Raw genomic sequence first — 18,500 nt, 5'->3', positions numbered from 1 at the left:
GCCCCTCCATATCCGCATCCAGTGACACCTGTGGTCTGAGGATGACACGGCGGCCGGACGGTACCGTTGGGCCTTCCAACGCCTTTTCGGACGGAGTTTAGTTTTTAATTAGACAGAAACACCCACATAATGACTCCAGTTCATTTATCCTGTACGTATCTTTCAAGAAATCTACAATGAAATCTCCATACGCTTCTGTTCAAATGGTTCAAATGACTCTGAGCACTATGGGACTTAACATCTGAGGTCGTCTGTTCCCTAGAACTTAGAACTACTTAAGCCTAACGAACCTAAGGACATCACACACATCCATGCCCGAGGCAGGATTCGAACCTGCGACCGTAGCAGCAGCGCGGCATAAACATCTGTCTGCTTCTTCTTGTCTGATAGATAGCTCAATAATGCATCTAGATTTCTCACAATTAGGTGAATGTCTCCTAGAGGGGATTCGTAGATTGTTACAATTACCAGAGTAGTATTCTGCCGTAACACCCCCCAAGCACATGCTTCGAAGTTCTGATGTACACAAAAATAAATCACGTCGCTTGGATACTTTCGAGCAAAGCCCAGATGGGGATACACCGGAATTGGCTCTTACTGGAGGAGTGGTAAGAGAGGTGTGTGTTTTGATAAATACTTGAGGTCCTTCAGATACTTCTGCGTAGAGCCGAGATGACTGCAGGCACCGTTTTACTTTAATAATGTACATCCTTAAACGTGCAGTCATTTTTACGTACTATTTTAATGCAATGTTGATTAAATGCAGAGGAATGGGATTTGTGGGTGTAATTATCCTTAACTTTCGAATGAAGTAATGCAACTTGGCGCTGTTTTTACACCTCGTTTTAATGCTATGCTCTGATTACTTGGAGATAGGGAGAGGGGCCTGGGGATATAACGCACAGTTGAGCTAGTTCCCCCGATTGGCTGCTTTGTTTTTCAGTACTTCACTGTGATTGATTGGGAAGAGGAAGGAGAGGGAGTTATAAACTTCTCACTGTTGGCCGTTTCATTTTTAATATTGTGCTATGACTGGGTGGCGACAGTGGGAAATGAAAAGCCCTCTCCCCTAACACATTTGGACTGGTACCACCACCTTGGATTTTTTCATCGATAATTTCATTTTAATACTGCACTGTGATTGGTTGAAGATAAAGGGAGGGGTTTCTCATTTATAATTACTTATCGGTTGATTTTATTAATCGATGTAATTGATTGTCAAGGTCAAAGTCGAAGGTCTTTGACCCTGCCTCTGAATGTAGGCAACTCAAACGTCAAAGGGCAGTTTGTATTCAGATTACCCATAACATTCCTACGCGTATTGTACTGTAGCGTGTAGAATTAACTGCTTCAGGAAATTAGACATTCTATGTGAATGCAGCCTACAACAGGCTATTCATCATCTGCCTAGCCAAACGCAGTTAGTGCATCTAGGACCACCTTCTCCATGCATATGATGTTGGAACCCAAGTGACGAAACACCAATCACGCCTTATAAAACATTATATATACTTACCTTAGCATTGCCTCTATTATACGTTTATACACTTTTCACGCACATTTAACTCTAAGTTTAATGTATCATCGATGCTGAGGTCATTAGATGTGGAGCAGTGTTGAACAAGGATGAATGAGTAAATTTGGCAATATTCATGTTGAACAGAACATTACAGGAATCGCAAAAGTGTCTTAGGGATATCATGGGAAACGTAATTAGAAATCGTAAAACAGAGATCTGATTTCAAATCCTCCTAAAAAGGAGGGAACATTTGGGTCTTAAGCCCCGTAGACAACGAGTTCATTGGAGACGGAATGCGAGCTCAGTTTTGACAAGAATGAGACTGGAAATCGACTGTGGCCTTTTCGCTGGAAACAGCCCAGAAATCGACTTTAAAGATTTAGAAAAGCCAGGGAAAACCTAACCCTGAATGACCGGAATCGGTTTCAAATTCGCTCTTCCTGATTACGAGAGTAGTGCCTCAGACAGTGCGCCACCTCACCTTGTTCCTGCCCCTGAATTCAAATCGAGTGCCTCAACAGCTATGAAATTTAGTTCTGTTCAAACTGTAAACGACATTTTTGACAAGAAAGAAAGAGAGTGTGACCAGCACGGATCATTCACTCTGCAGTGTATGGTGAGGTGTAAATTCCTGACAGACTGGATGGGACTCGAATGCGGACGCTTGCCTTTAGCGGACAATGCTCTTAGCATCTGAGCTAGCCAGAAATGCGTCTAGTTACGAGTCCCGGTCTAGCACACAATATTATTCTGTTAAAAAGTTTCGAGAAAAGTATAAACTGTCAGTTTTTGCATGTTTAGAGCTTAACGTACACCACACAAGTGGGTGCGTTAAAGTACTAACACTATCACATTCCCTACAAGCTAGGAGTAATCAACCTCGAGCTAACTAAAGAGACAAATACTTTTAGTGGGATGTAAGAAACGGATGTTAAATCTGTATGTGCATCTGAACATGAGTTCTTTCTATTTCACTGCTATGTGGAACTTTGGGTGCCATATAACGGCCCCCTGTGCCGTATGTAAAGTCACCATGCAGATTTTTCCCCCCTAATAGCACCCCACAGTTTGATAAGGGATTGCATGTTTAGTCACAGTTAAGTATTTAGTAGAGTAGGCAGTGACCACCGAGCCACAACAGTCCAGTTGAAGGGATGTCTAGCTTTAATGTCGGAAGTCTTTGTTTCATCTAGGAAGATGCAGAGGATTTTTTCTGTGCTCAAGTTTTCCTTGGTAAGCTGTTACGTAGCTCGGAAGGCACTATTCGTTGTCAGAGATTTCAGACTGACAGGGCAAGTTTAAACTGTTACTACGTCTGAATTCTTTCTGACAACCGAGAATCAATATCGTAAACGCCCGCCTCTGTGGTGTGGCTGAACCTAACTTACTATAGATGCGAACATTGGATTTAACATATAACAGTAACTTTTTTAAGTAATGTAGAAGTCAAAGCACAAAAGCCTTTTAGTCACGAATATTTTTGTTTATTTTGCACAAGACCTGAAAAATTGTAAGGTGATATTACTATTTCTTACTTGCTGCACACGTAACGGCACAGCATCACTGTTATATTGCGATGGTTATATGTTTTCCCTTGAGATTCTGCAAAAGCTCATAATATATGCAAGGTGTTAAAAAAGGATTCCGTATTTTGAGAGGTGGTAGTACAGACCAAAACAAAAAAAGAAAAAAATAGTGTCCTGTAAACATGGGCTCTAAAACGCATACCTAAAGAGCTATGAACACTCGTTTATCTTGACTACTGTGAAACGCATTTATTCTACTGCACGCTCTTCGCTATTACCAACGACCTACAGAATGCAGCGAACAAATGAGAACACATTATTGTGATCCAGTGAATCAGCAGAACTTCTTATGTAATGCGCTTGCTGTTACATACGACCATTACAGAAGATCGTGCCTGCCACTTCCCGTATGGAATAATAGCCTTCAATTATGATGGTAAGTGAAAACATAAAACTACAACGTAAACCCATTTCACAAATTTAACAATAACACTAACTTGTTCCGTTAGAACTAATGTATGTATTGCACTTGCCCAGACTGTGACTGCTGTTCACAGTAACAACACTAATAGTTGTTTACTGCATGGTGTTTCCATGGAAAATAACGGAGTAATGTGTCTTCATTTGTTTATTGCTTTATGTAGGTCGTTCGTAAAAGCAATAAGCTTGCAGTAGAAGAAATTTGTTTCACAATATCGAAGATTAATAACAGATCACAGCTCTTAATGGATGCATTTTAGAAACCTTGTCTGTTGGGCATTTTTATCTTTTTTGGTCCATACTACCACCTCTCAAAATATGGAATACTTTTTTTAACACCCTGTATATATAGGTTTCTAAAAGCAGCTTTATGTTTAATATGAAGGTCTTCCACACTTAGGTTGATTATTCTCGTACAAGTCGCCAGAAGTCAGATTCAACCTTTAATCACAAACAACACGTTATGTGTGGAATATTCATGCCAGTTCGAGACTCGAGACCATGTTCTCTTTCTTTAGGGATCAGCATTATATCAGCCCATTTATCCGATCACTTCTTAGCTCTATGATTTATCGTACAAATGAATATCAAGAACATAATTTCGTTTGTACGAAGGGTATCATGTACTATCTACAAGCACCTCAAAAAGAGGAAAATGACAAAGATGCTAAATATCCCCCCACTCACTACTTACAGCATTATAGTCCTCAAATTAGTTTTTCTGGTACTCGATTTCTGCATTTTAGCTGATGGCTGACTTCCCGTTTTTTCGTCTCATGTCTTTCGTAACTGCCGACAATATTTTTATCTCAGAATAAAGAAGCTGTGTAGGATGGTTCTAACGCTCTTTTTAATACATTTTATGCAAAGATTTTGGAACACCCTGTGTAGTTCCGAGTCTGGAAACTAGTTGCTTGGTACACAGTATCGAAGTATAAGTGAACTTACACATGTCTCTAGTCGAAAACAAAGCGTTTGTGAATACATTAAAAGAAACCTATAAGGTTGTTGTTTTACACTCTTTCACTGAAGGTTACAGTTCTCCCGCAGACATTTGTGTACATGTGTCACTACCACGAACAGAATTTTGTGTCTCTTTTGTTGTCATGTACCACTAGGTTTGTCTTCTTGTTGTTACCGGTAAGATATTCCGTTTTACTAGAGTATTAATGCTATAGTTCTCGCAACAACTACAATTAAGCCCACTTCATGTTTGAGACTTTTGGCGACCGTGCTACGCACAATTACGCACATCCAGCGTAGTTATATGGCTTTTTAAAAAAAATATTGTGTATTATTATGTTTTCGGGTGCACGTGACAATGGGCCATGCACGAAACTAGGAATGACGAATAAAGTACAGTTTTAAAATACAGATAGGTGGAATGACGTATATTCTTAAATTTATCAAGGCTGTGGTGTCCATACAGAGGAAAATGATTTGTGTTAAACTTCTTGGCAAGTTAGAGGTCATTAGATATGAGTAACAAGCGTTGACTGTGGCAGGATACCGGACTTGTCTTTTCTAAGAAACCACAATGTCATTTGACTTAGGAAATTTAGGGACATTAAAAAAAAAAAACTGGATGGCCGGACGGAGATTTAAACCGTTGTTCTCCCGAATACGCTGCTTCCCGAGGCTCCACGACCGACTCACCGATTTATCGAAGTTTGTTATTGGCTTTCGAAATTGATCGTAGCGCTGTGCCTGCAGAATGATTACCTCGTTATTCGCTCACGGGTATTTTCATTGGTTCAGCTCCTGTGTAACTAAAATACACCCTCTAATTTGCCGCATGGCAGAACCAACTCGTAACCTGATTTTGCAAACTAATGACCACAAAACTTCCCCTGACGTTACGGGAAACGCTCTAAATACTGGTCGGTGTAATGGCTAGCTCGAAAACTCCATCGAAGCCACCACAGTGCATTGAAAATTTTCCCGAATACCACACAACGACTGCGTTCGTTGAAAATACCATGCGGTTTTGATCGTTTTCCGAAAATTCCGCTGATGCGTGCTCTCGGATCAGTGACTACGGCTCGCTGTCACATCGCAATTTATGCACGTAAATTTGCCCTCCGAACTGAAATATGGTTCTAACAATTATTCTTCCGACAGTCGAACCGACCGGTTTGGAAAAGTTACAAAGCACAATTTGTCCTGAACTGCTACAAATACAAGCCAGGATCTTTGCAGTGTATCATTTATTTAAGTGGAAAGTAGTAATAATGAGAGACGAATGTCTAGTACAATAACCGACGGGCAACAGAGAATCAATACACGAGATGGCACTGCCTTTCAACTGAATTAGCTGAATTTAGAAAACAAGACTTCTGTTCTGGAAGCTTAGGCACTCGCATGTTTTCTTCCATTCCAGATGAAGACTACGTAAGACATCTTATTAGGATGTGACAATATCTGAAGTTTGAAACAAACTTACGTTAATAGAAAGTAATATGATGAAAAGCAGTTTACCAAAGTATGACGCGATTAGGCTGGAAGAGCGAATAGGTGATACTAAAGTGAACGCGAACTGTCTTGTAAAAAGAGTCAGAAAGGTCAGACGAGTTCACAATGACAAAACATTGAATGATATTTTTGATAATCGCCATCCCCACATACAAAATGGAAAGTTTAATGAACACATAATTCAAGTTCTTATCTGCGCTCTTTAAGCTTCCTAGTGCACTATTCCTCGTAGTTCTTTCGTGATCAGCTGAGTAAATTTCAAAATATAGAAATAAAGCGATTTACCAGTCAGCTGTCGGTTAGGTAAATTGATTAAACTGTAATTTGTTGCGTTTTACCTTTTCTAGCTATAGATGGCGCTTCGACGACGAATTTGACAGTCACACTAGAGTAGGAGGTTCTTTGCTGTACCTCTAACACGTAGCACGACGAAGTGAGTTTTACTGCAGCACTCTCCACTCCTCGCTTTACTGAAATACGCCTGTGCAACCGAACACAATGTAACAAGTTATACCTATGTAAGTTATATCCAATGAAAGATTTATTGAATAGAATCTTTTACATCTCATGGTTCGGGAGTTTCCTGACTGCACATCATATTACAAACGCGGTATTACACACTGCTATTCGCTCTCATCTGGACATGATAGTCTAGACGCAAATTGTATAAAATAGGCTAAAAATTACAATATTGCAAACAAGTCAGCGGTAGAATACTGAAGCAATGAACAAACTTCAAATAGCGGAACGAGGGTCCTGAGAACGGAATTATGCAACTGGAAATTACAATTCATTGTGATTGTCTGTGGGAAGCGAATTGAGAGCTATGAGCAAATCGCAAACGTCGCCTTTCGATTAGATAAGGCTTCATGTTTCTCGATTCCTTTTCTTTCTTTTTTTCTTTCGGGAACGAAGCTATCTTACTTCATTGTGAGCTGAGAAATAATTAAAAACAGCAACGGGGAAACCCGTATAAGCAGCACACAGGCGTAATGAACTAGACTAGAAATGGCGATATCGGGGAGACTATTATATTGTGGCTGCCCGTTGTAGTTGCTGCATTTCGTAAAATGGGAGAAAAAATTTCAAATAATGGACGACTTGTTCTCCACTTTCACACATCACAAACCAATGGTGAACGTGAAAAAAAAAATGCGTTTTTGCAGAACCATCTACTATTTTCACCACATGCTTGTAAGTCATACATGTGTGCATATTTCCTATTGCTACGAATGTAGCTCGGGTTTAGTTCAATATCTGACAAACTAAGAAAGAAAAAAATCTCTAATACTATAGTGCGAAACCTCTATGGAGTATGAACAACATGAAACCGTAGGCATCATCAACTTGACATTTCATCAGCATTGTGCTTTATTGTGAACATATTACAGTTAATAAGTCTTTACCTTCCTCTGAACTGGCTCTCCCAGTCTAATACAGAGGTGCCAATAGTTTGTATCATGTTAAACATCATGAAAAATATTATAGCCATTAGATGAACAACTATGAATTTGTAGGAAACGAACTTTAGGGAACTCCTAACGAAAGATCCACCACAGAAAAAAAGGGTTAAGTAGAGAGTAGGACGGCAGAGAGGCGAATATTAAATAAACACACTTGGATACCAGAGGAGAAATGCTCAAAGCATCAAAAGACAACCGTGGCCTACAAGAGGAATCCTTAAACAATAGGAGATGTCGCTCATATGTTATGCCAGCCGGCGGTGCAAAACTTGGTGTCTAGACCCACTTTTACGATACGATTATCCGTATTAACAAATGAATATCAATGATGCATGTTTCAATTCAGTATCAGTACCAGTCCCTTCCCCTCAATACAAGTAGTCTGCCTGGTCATGCACTGACTGTGGTTGTTCCTTTGCGTTTCCACTTCACAGTCATATCAGCAACAGTCGACTTGGCAGCTTTAGAAGAGCTGAAATTTCCCTGAGGTATTTGTTTCTCAAGTGACATCAGTGACTAGTCCATGTTCGAAGTCACTGAGCTCTCCTGAGCAACCCATTCTGATGTCATGCCTCTCTATTCACAAAACAATACTTCCTGCCTCTGTTTATACTGTCGGATGACATTTAGTGGTCAGTTCTGCATTACATATGGGCGCCCAAAAGACTCCAACTTCTCAGCGTATGCCGCAGCCGCAATACTCAATGGCATACGCCTCCCATAGGCAACGCATCGACTATAAACAACATCATATCTTGCCAAAGCGGATTCTGGCAATAGACAGGTCGATGAAACTGGTGACTAATCTACAGTCTGAACATTTTTATATCCTCACTGAAGTAAACACAGGAACTTCGGTTTCTCTCGTTCATTCGTCTATGTTTGTTTGAGCTTACAGTGGCGCAGTTAATCCACAATAGTCGACAGATTGCCCATCAAGGGACAAGTTTCGGTGGATGTTTAGAAAGAAAAGGACTTCTCACATTATTATTATTCGTAGTGACATGCGCAATTTACAATAATGTATGTAACGCTTCTGGGCACTCGATAACCGGGCAAGTCGGTCTGACAACGCCTTTTAGGCTTTGTAAGATCTGTGTTACTAATTCCTATGGTTTTTTCGCCAGACCCACCCCGTATACCATAAAGGACGACGAGGAGGCGGGACTGGACCTATTGATCTCCGTTGAGCCCATGTTCCTCACTGCGGGGACTCCTACTATTTTTATTGTTAAAAAAAACATTCCGAGGGCTGAAGAATAGTCTTCCAGGCTAATGGTATGGATGCATTTTTCAGTAAACCTCCTGTTGTGGTCTTCAGTCAGAGACTGGTTTGATGCAGCTCTCCACAGTACTCTATCCTTTGCAAGCCGCTTCATCTCAGAGTAACTACTGCAGCCTACACCCATTTGAACTTGCTTACTGCAGTCATCTCTTGGACTCACTCTACGATTTTTAACTCCCACCCTGCCCTCTGATACTACATTCGTGATCTTTTGATGTATCAGAATGTGTCCTATTAACCGATCCCGTCTTCTAGTCAGGTTGTGCCACAAATTTCTTTTCTCCCCAATTAATCTAGGTACCTTGTCATTAGTTATGCGATATACCCTCCTAATCTTCAGTATTCTCTTGTAGCACCACATTCCAAAAGCTTCTATCATCTATTTGTCTAAACTGTTTATCGTCCATGTGTCACATCCATACGTGGCTATACTCCATGCAGATACTTTTAGAAAAGACTTCCTAACACTTAAATCAATATTTAGAGCTGGAAATTTCTCTTCTTCAGAAACTCTTGTCCAGATAGCAAAACTCATCTATTCCTTTTAATGTCCTCTTTCGTAATCTGATTCTCTCAGCGTCATCTGATTTAATTTGGTTGCGTTCCACTATCCTTGTTTTGCTTTTGTTGATGTTCACCTTAATTCCCCCTTTCAAGACACTGTCATTTCCATTCAGTGGCTCCTCCAGGTCCTTTTCTGTCTTTGAGAGAAATACAATATCATCAGCAAACTTATTGTTTCTCCTCCCTCTCCAAATTTTTCTTTGGTTTCCTTTACTGCTCCCTCAATGTACAGATTGAAAAACATCGATGATAGGCTACAGCCTTGTCCCACATCCTTCTCAACCACTGCTTCCCTTTCATTCCCCTCGAGTGTTATAACTGAGGTCTGGTTTCTGTTAAGTTATAAATGACCGTCCCCTCCCAGTATTTTACCCCTGCTACCTCCAGAATTTCAAATGGAGTATTCCGGTCAACATAGTCAAAAGCTTTCTCTAAGTCTACAAATCCTAAAAACGTAAGTTTGATTTCCCTTAATCTGTCTTCTAAGATATATAGAGAAACAAAACTAGCGTTCTACGGACCGGAGTGTGGAATGTTGCATCGCTTATTCGGATAGGTAGGACAGAAAATTTAGAAAGGAAAATGGAGAGGTTGAAGATAGATATAGTGGGAATTAGTAAAGTTCGCTGGCAGAAGGAACAGGAATTTTGCTCATGTGAATACAGGATTACAAATACAAAATCAAATAGAAGTACTGTAGGAGTGGAGTTAATTACGAATAAGGAAACAGATATGCGGGTAAGCTACTATGAAAAACATAGTGAACGCATTATTATAGCCAAGACAGACACGAAGCCCACACTAACAATAGCAGTACAAGTTTATATGCCAATGAATTGTGCAGTTGATGAAGAGATTCGAGAAATGTATGAGGAGATAAAAGCAATCATTCAGAAAGTTAAAGGACGTAAATTAATTGTGATGGGGGGTTGGCATTTGATAGTAGGAAAACGAAGAGAAGGAAAAATAGTAGTTGAATATCGTCTGCGGTAAAGGAATGAAAGAGGAAGCCGTCTAATACAATTTTGCACACAGCATAACTTAATCATCGCTAAAACTTGGTTTAAGAATCGTCAAAGTAGGTTGTACATGTGTACGAGACATGGAGGCACGGGAAGTTTTCATATAGATTATATAATAGTAACACTGAGATTTAGCAACCGGTTTTTAAATTGTAAGACATTTCCAGGGGCAGATGTGGACTCTCATCGTCGTTTGTTGGTTATGAACTGTAGATTAAAAGTGAAGAAATTGCAAAAAGGTAGGAAATTAAGGAGATGGGACCTTGATAAGTTGAAAGAACCAGAGGGTTGTTGAGAGCTTCACAGGAATCATTAGGCAATAATTGACTAGAACAGGGGAAAGGAATACAGTAAAAGTCGAATGGGTAGCTTTGAGATATGATATAGTGAAGGCACCAGAGGATCAAATAGGTAAAAAGACAAGGCCTAGTAACAATCCGCCGGCCGCTGTGGCCGAGCGGTTCTAGTTGCTTCAGTCCGGAATCGCGCTGCTGCTACGGTCGCAGTTTCGAATCCAGCCTCGAGCATGGATGTGTGTGATGTCCTTAGGATAGTTAGGTTTAAGTAGTTCTAAGTATAGGGGACTGATGACCTCAGATGTTAAGTCCCATGGTGCTTGGAGCCATTTGAACCATTCATTCAGTAAAAATCCTTGGATAACAGAGGAGACATTGAATTTAGTTGCTGAAAGGAGAAAATATAGAAATGCAGCAAATGAAACAGGCAAAAAAGTCTAAAAATGAGACTGACAGGAAGTGAAAAATGGCTAAGAAGGAACAGCTAGAGGACAAATGTAAGAAGTTAGAAGCACACATCACTAGAGGAAACATAGATACCGCCTTCAGGAAAATTAAAGAGAGATCTATGGAGAAAAGAGGAGCAGCTTTATGAATATCAAGAGCTCAGATGGGAAACCAGTCCTAAGCAATGAAAGTAAAGCTGAAAGGTGGAAGGAGTATACAGTATGGTCAGAAACAGTTTGAAAAGCTTGTAACGGCTTTACAGGATAAGTTGTCATGAGGAATATCTGTTTGGAGAAAAATCGATTCGTTGCACCGTTACCGAACTAATTATCATTGAAGTCAGCCAATCAGACACTTGTGAGCGCAAAGTAAACCGGCCCGCCAGACACAGTTACCTTCTTAACAGTTATTTGTCAGCACAACCTACCCCGAAACACCCTTAGAAACTTTTCAGACTATTTCTAACTACCCTGTGTAGAGGGTCTAGACTCGGGAGATGAATTTTAAAGCAAGGTTATAGAAATGGAAGAGGACGCAGATGAACATGAGATGGGAGATATGATACTGCGAGATGAATTTGACAGAGTACTGAAAGACTTAAGGCGAAACAAGGCCTCGGAAGTAGATGACATTCCCTCAGAACTACTGGCATCCTTGGCAGAGCCATTCATGACACAACCCTTTCATCTGGTGACAGGCGAACTATCCTCAGTCTTCAAGAGGAATATAGTAATTCTAATTTCAAAGAAAGCAACTGCTGTGACGTGTGAATATTACCGAATTATCAGTTTAACAAATCATAGTTGCAAAATACTAACACGAATTTCTTAGAGAAAAATGTAAATATCGATAGACGCCGATCTTGCGGAAGATCAGTTTGGATTTCGATAAAATATGGGAATACGAGAGGCAATACTGGCCCTACCACATATCTTAGATGAAAGATTAAGAAAAGGAAAATTCACATTCTTTTCCGTACCTCCTCATTACATACGAGGGTTGCCCAGAAAGTAATGCACCGCATTTTTTTTCCTCAGCGGAAAACAATGCTACGAATGCGAAACGTTACGTATGTATTATTTGAGGTCTCCTGAGTAAGCGCGCCAAGTTTCTGTCACTTCCGATAGATAGCGTAGCTGCAGGACAGTTTCAAATTGGCATCTGTAGGTGATGTACGTTACAAGCAACGTGCCGTCATTACATTTCTCACTGCAGAGAAAGAAACTGTGGGGAATATTCACAAACGCTTGTGCAAAGTCTATGGAGCATATGCTGTCGACAGAAGTGCAGTTACTCGCTGGGCACGGAGGGTGAGGTTATCAGAAGGCGCTTCGACGGAGCTCCACAATTTGCAGCGGTCTGGGAGACCATCCACGGCTGTCACACCTTACATGTTGCAGCGAGCAGATGTCATTCGCGGGGACAGACGCATTACGACTCGGCAGTTGGCGCCGCATCTGTCAATCAGCAAAGTGTGGATGCGATTATCCGCATTCTTGTATATTCAAAAGTGTGTGCAGGATGGGTCCCGTGGTGTCTAACGGTGGATCACAAATCACATAGAAAAAACATTTGTCTTGATTTGTTGCAACGTTTTGAAGCTGAGGGGGAGGCCTTCTTGTCCCGGATTGTAACAGGTGATGAAACCTGGGTTCACCATTTTGAGCCCGAAACAAAACGACAGTCGATGGAATGGATTCCCACTCCCCACAGAAGAAAAAATTCAAAGCAACTGCTTCCGCTGGTAACGTCATGATAACCGTGTTCCGGGACTGTGAAGGTGTGATTCTCATTCATGTGATGCCAAGAGGCGGTACCATTAATTCAGTTAACAAAACTCAAGACACGCTTCCGGCGACTTCGGCGCCGGAGCAACTCAGGAGATGTTTTGCTGCAACACGATAACGCTCGGTCCCACACAAGAATGAAAACTACTGAACACATCGCAAAGCAGAGTTTGACAGTGTTACCCTATTCACACTACACCCCTGACCTAACCCCCTCGGACTTCCACTTGTTTAAGCCATTGAAGGAAGACATTTTGAGGACGATGAGGAGGTGATTCACACAGTGAAGCACTAGCTCCGCCACCAGGACACGGATTGGTACCAACAGGGCATACACGCCCTCGTTTCGCGCTGGAGTAAGGTCATAGAGTGAGATGGAGATTACATGGAAAATATGGTGTGTAGATAAAACATAATTCTTTCGTGTCTGTGATTCTCATTATGTTCAACAAAGAATTGTTGACGAAAAAAATGCGGTGCATCACTTTCTGGGCAACCCTTGTAATTGCATGATCTACCCATCCAACCTTCAGCATTTCTCTGTAGCACCACATATTAAAATCATCTGTTCTCTTCCTGTCTGAACTGTTTATCGTCCCTGTTTCATGTCCATACAAGGCTATATACCATACAAATACCTTCAGATAATATATCCAAACACTTAAATCTGTATTTGATGCTTACAAATCTCTCTTGTCCAGAAAAGTTTTTCTTGCTATAGCGTCTACGTTTTACATCATTTCTACTTCGGCCACCACCAGTTATTTTACTGGCGAAATAGCAAAACTCATCAACTACTATTAGCGTCTCATTTTCCATTCTAATTCCCACAGCATCGCCTGATGTAATTGAATACGTCCCATTACCATTTCTTTGCTTGTGTTGATTTTGATCTTATATCCTCCTTTTAAGACCATGTCCATTCTGTTCAACTGCTCTTACAAGTCTTATGTTGTCTCTAACAGAATTACAACGTTATTGGCAAACATCAAAGTTTTTAAAACAGAGGAATTACACGCATTCGCAGCGAGTGGGCATTGATTTAAATCAATGGAGAAAGTTGAAACTTTGTCCGATTTGGGAACTGAACCCGAGTCTCCTGTTTACTAAGCAGGTGCGCTAACACTGCATCATCTGGACATGTCCAAAAGAATAGACACCACGTGTATATAATTAAGGTAAGGATGCCCGATGATCTCTTCAGTGCGGATGCACAACAGCCTCGAACTCTTACGGGAATCGGTGGAATGCCAGAGTAATGAGGACAATGAGTAAGGGGCACAACATTAGTAGTGTGTGGATAAATTGAGAATTTGGGTCTGACAGGAGGCGTGCTGGGGTAATCGGTGCAGTTGCACTGACCACTGTGTATGGGTAGTACAGTTGTCACCGCATCTGCCTGCTAAACAGGAGACTGGGTTCAAATCCCGGTCCAGCACAAATTTTCAAGTTTCCCATTTATTCAGATCAATGCCCACTCGCAGTCAATGCACGTAATTCCTTTGTGTCTTATCTCATAGTCGCTGCTGGATTAAAATGGACATGTCCAAATGAACAAGCACAACATACGAATCAAAGTTTTTATTCCTCCTCTCTGAACATAATTTCATTCACCACATTTTTCTTTCGTTTCCTTTACTGCTCGCTCAATGTACACACTGAATAGCTCCGAGGATAGGCTACAACCCTGTCTCACTCCTTTCTCAACAACGGCTTAGCTTTAACGCCGCTCGAATTTTATAACTGTGGCCTGGTTTCTGTACAAGTTACAAATAACCATTTGCTCCTTGTATTTTACCTCTGATACCTTCAGAATTTCAAGCAGTGTGTTCCAGTCAACAGTGTCAAAAGTATTCTCTAAGGCAACAGGTGCTATAACGCTAGGTTTGTCTTTCGTTGACCCTTCTTCTAGAGAAGTCGCAGGGTCGATATTGTCTCGCGTGTTCGTACATTTGCCCAGAATCCAAATAGATCTTCCCCAAGGTCGTCTTATATCAGTTTTTCCATTCTTCTGTAAATAATTGGTCAGTATTTCGGAACATAGCCTATTAAACAGCTAGTTCTGTAATACTCACGCCTGTCAGCAGATGGATTCCTTGGAACCGGAATTATTACATTACTGTTGAAGTCTGAGGGTATTTCTCCTGTGTCTTTCATCTTGCACACAGGGTGGCATAGTTTTGTCTTGGCTGGCTTTCCCAAGCATATCAGTAGTTCTGACGGAATGTCGTCCACTCGATGGATGTTATTTTGATTTAGATCTTTCAGGTGTCTGCCGAATTCTTCTCGCAGTATCATATCTCCTATCTTATCTTCGTCTCCTTTTTCTTCCTCTTCTATAATATTGCCTTCAGTATCATTTCCCTTGTACAGCACCTCCGTATACTTCTTCCACCTTTCATCTTTTCTTTGTTTCCTTGGTACTTGTTCTCCATCTAATCTCTTGATATTCAAACAGCTGTATATCTCTTCTCCAAAGACCTCTGTAATTTTCCTCTACAGGACATCTATCTTTCGCCGGTTTGAGATTCGGTCAAACACACAGTTTTAACCTGCCAGGGAGTTTCATATCTTTCTCCTAGTTGCAAATACTTCTATTGCCATGCACTCGTCCTCTAGCCGTTCTCGCTTATCCAATTTACACCTTCTGTTAATCTCATTGTTCCGTTTTTGCTTAGCCATTTTGTACTTTTTGTTAATCTCATTATTTAGACGTCTGTTGTCCCTCTTGCTTGCTTCAGTTGCTGCATTTTTATAATTTCTCCTTTAATCATTTAAATTCAGAACCTCTCATGTTATTCAGAAATTTCTTCTAGGCCATGCCATTTTATCTACTTGATCCTCTGCTGTCTTACTATTTTCTCTCTCAAATATACCCATTCATCTTCGATTGGATGCCTTTCCACTGCTTCAGGCCATCGATGCCTAATGCTTCCTCTGAAACTCTCAACAGCCTCTGATTCTATCCATTTATCCAAGTATCATCTCGTTAGTTTCTGCCGTTTTGGAATTTCTACAGTTTTAATCTGCAATTCATAACCAGTGAATTACGGTCGCAGCCTACTATTGCCTCTGGAAATGTCTTACAATTTAAAAGCTGATTTCGATACCTCTGTCTTACCATTACGTAATCAATCTCAAACCTTCCGGTGTCCCCGGGTCTCTTGTATATATACAACATTCTTTCGTAAGTCTTAAACCAAGTGTTAGAAATAACTGAAATATGCTCTGTACTAAATTCTTACAAGCGGCTTTCCTCTTTCATTCTTTTCCTACAGCCCATATTCTCCTACAAATGTTCCTTCTCATCCTTTTCCTACCATCGAATTTCGGTCCCCGATCATAATTTAAAATTTCCATCCCTCTTAACTATCCGAATAATTTCTTTTATCTCATCATATGCTTTTCAATCTTTTCATCATCTTCTGTGCTAGGTGGCGTATAAACGTATAAACTTGTGTTACTGTGGTGAATGTTGGCTTCGTGTCTATTTTGGCTACGATGATGCATTCACTAAGTTGTTCGTAGTAGATTACCCACATTTCTTTTGTATTATTTATTATTACATCTACTCCTGCATCAGCCCCATTTGATTTCGTATTTACAGCCCCGTATTCATCTACAGTTTTTTTTTTTTTTTTTTTAACAACGTCCCAAGTAGCCCCGACAGGAGATCCGAATGCGGACTGTTTTGTCTCCGGAATATTTTACCCAAGAACACGCCGTCGTCATTTAACTGTACAATAAATTTCCAAGCCCTCGAAAAAATAAGAAAAAAAGCCGCTGTAATTTTCCACTGCTTTCAGCCGTTCGCAATACCAGCACAGCAAGACCATGTTTGCTGATGTTGCAAGAAAATATAAATAGATCATCGAGACTGTTGCCCCTGCAACTATTAAAAAGGCTGCTATTCCCCTTCAGGAACAACATGTTTGTCTTGCCTCTGCAAAGGTAGCCCTCCGTGGTCGTTGCATGTATGGTACGACTATCAAGCACGCAAGCCATTCCATCTCCGAAAGTTCCGTGGTTCATGGGGGAGATGTGCAAGAATTTATTAAACGATTTACCGACAAACAGCCAACGCGGATACAGGTAACATCGTACTTGCGAAACGCAACTAACTCTTTATTCTCACGAAGTTATGAGTGCTATCGGCAGGGGATGGCAAACTGATTCCATAGTTTTAGATTTCAAGAAGACTCGTGACACCGCTCCTCACATGCGACTTCTCATCACTCCGCGTGCCTATGGAGTGTCGTCTCAGTTGTGCGACTGGATTCGTGATTTCCTGTCAGAAAGGTCACAATCCGTAGTAATCGACGGAAAGTCATCGAGAAGACAGAAGTAATATCTGGCGTTCCCCAAGGAAGTTTTATATGCCCTCTGCTGTTCCTGAGATACGTAAATTATTTTGGAAGACAATCTGAGCAGCCCTCTTCGACTGTTTGTAGCGGATATTGTTATTTGCCGTCTTGCAAAGTCATCAGACGATCAAAACCAATTGCACAATGCTTTTTACAAGATATCTGTATGGTGCGAAAAGTAGCAACTGCCTCTTCTTGAAAGTGTGAAGTCATCCACATGAGAACTAAAAGGAATCCTCTAAAGTTCGGTTAAACGATACATCATATAAATCTAAAGGCTGTAAATTCAACAAGATACTTAGGAATTACTATTAAGAATAACTTAAATTGGAACGATCGTACAGACAATGTTGTAAGGAAAGCAAATCAAAGACTGCGATTTTTTGGCAGAACACTTAGAAAACGCAACAGATCTATTAAAGAGGCTGCTTGCACTATGCTTTTCCACCCTCTTCTGGAGTATTACTGTGGGGTGTGGGATCCGCATCAGATAGGATTGACGGAGAACATCGAAAAAGTTCAAAGAAGGGCGGATCGTTTTGCTGTTTTCGCGAAATAGGAGAGACATTGGCACGGATATGATATGCGAATTGGGGTGGCAATCATTAAAAGAATGGCGTGTTTCGTTGCGAAATTTCAGTCATCATTTTTCTCCTAAGAGTGTGAAAATTATATGTTGGCGCCCATCTACACAGGAAGAAATCATCATCAAACTAAAATAAGAGAAATCAGGGCTCGCAGGTAAAGATTTAAGTGTTCGTTTTTCCTGCGTGCTGTTCGGGAGTGGAACTATAGAGAAAGAGCCTGCAGGTGGTCCAGTGAACCTTCTGCGGGGCACTTAATTCTGAATTGGAGAGTAACCATGTAGATGTAGATATAACTGCCAATTAACGAAAAATGGAAAAAAGTTGCAGCGGGTAACACTCCTTTGACTGTAACGATATTACCAATTGTCGTTGATGTTGCCAGCTAAACCACCACATTCCAAAGTTTTTTGTACAACTCAAAAAACACATAATGAGGTCAGCGATCGCCGACTACATAAATATACCACAAAACGTACAAGTTCTCTGCTCGTATCCTATTTACTTCTTGTCTGTGAAATAGTGTAATAAAAAAGTCATAGAAGACAAATTATGAGGACATGATTTATATACGCATGATAGATATGAGTCCTGTAAGGAATAAAAGCACTGATAAAGATTTATATGGAGCTAGGCAGAAACTCATGATACCATGGATCGATAATATAGCGGGTAAAAACTTTTTTTTTTA

General features: G+C 40.6%; 1 protein-coding gene across 1 annotated transcript in view; it reads right to left on the bottom strand.

Moving 5' to 3' along the window:
* LOC126183680 (rho guanine nucleotide exchange factor 17) overlaps positions 1-18,500 on the bottom strand; it is a 380,446-nt gene that overhangs the window by 327,995 nt on the left and 33,951 nt on the right. The gene's annotated exons all lie outside the window — the stretch shown is intronic.

This window comes from Schistocerca cancellata, chromosome 4, assembly GCF_023864275.1.
Source record: "Schistocerca cancellata isolate TAMUIC-IGC-003103 chromosome 4, iqSchCanc2.1, whole genome shotgun sequence".
Lineage (NCBI taxonomy): Eukaryota > Metazoa > Arthropoda > Insecta > Orthoptera > Acrididae > Schistocerca > Schistocerca cancellata.
Note: the sequence above shows the minus strand (reverse complement) of the source record. Positions and strands in the feature narration are given on the sequence as shown.